We start from the raw sequence: 861 nt of genomic DNA, 5'->3' as shown, positions 1-861 counted from the left end.
CACGATGCGCTGCCCCAACTGCCAGAATACCTCGCGGGACGCTTCAGGCACCAAGAAGAGAGAACACGTTTGCCACATTCCTGGATGCGGTAAAGTGTATGGCAAAACGTCCCACCTCAAGGCTCACCTTCGCTCACATGCCGGAGAGAAAACCATTCGCGTGCCAGTGGATCTTCTGCAACAAGGCCTTCACTCGCTCCGACGAACTCCAACGTCACCTGCGAACCCACACAGGCGAGAAACGTTTCGAGTGCGTCGAGTGCGGCAAACGTTTCATGCGCTCGGATCATCTCACCAAACACCGTCAAGACCCACGAGAACCGACGTGCCCGCGCTGCCTCCGCCGCTCTTGCCGAGAATGACGACGTCGATGTGGGGAACTCTGCGATGACGCCGTTGAAGACTGTGCAGAAGAACTTCTCTCTGTTACACTGCCAGGACCCCCCCGTATCTGAACAGAAACTAAAAAGAAAAAATCAATCGCAAAAAACACATCACAAAAAAAAAACCAAACACCCCAACAACAAACCCACAGTAATATAATTTGATTTTGGGTGAAAAAAACCCCTGCGAAACCCCCCGTAGGTTTAATTTATTCTTTTATAATAAAATATATTTAAAATTTATTTTAAAATTTTTTCCCCAAAAAAAACGACAAATAGTTTTGATAGAAAAAAGGAAAATTTTAAAAAAGAAAAAGAGAAACCCTAAAATATTTTCGAGTTTAGTTAATTAAAAAAAAATTTTTGAAAAAAGTAACCGAAGGGTTTTTTTACCATTCCAATAATGCGAAAGTTTGAATTAATTTTGCAAATTGTTATTAGTATAAAAATTTTTAAAAATAATCATTTAATTTTTTAA

At 41.0% G+C, this 861-nt stretch overlaps 1 pseudogene; it reads left to right on the top strand.

Annotated features, from left to right (window-relative positions):
* The window catches only part of LOC119571431, a 989-nt pseudogene extending 534 nt beyond the window's left edge, over nt 1–455 (top strand).
* The last annotated feature ends 406 nt before the right edge of the window (nt 456–861 follow it).

The sequence above is a fragment of the Penaeus monodon genome, unplaced genomic scaffold (genome assembly GCF_015228065.2).
Source record: "Penaeus monodon isolate SGIC_2016 unplaced genomic scaffold, NSTDA_Pmon_1 PmonScaffold_6270, whole genome shotgun sequence".
NCBI classification, from domain to species: domain Eukaryota; kingdom Metazoa; phylum Arthropoda; class Malacostraca; order Decapoda; family Penaeidae; genus Penaeus; species Penaeus monodon.
Note: the sequence above shows the minus strand (reverse complement) of the source record. Positions and strands in the feature narration are given on the sequence as shown.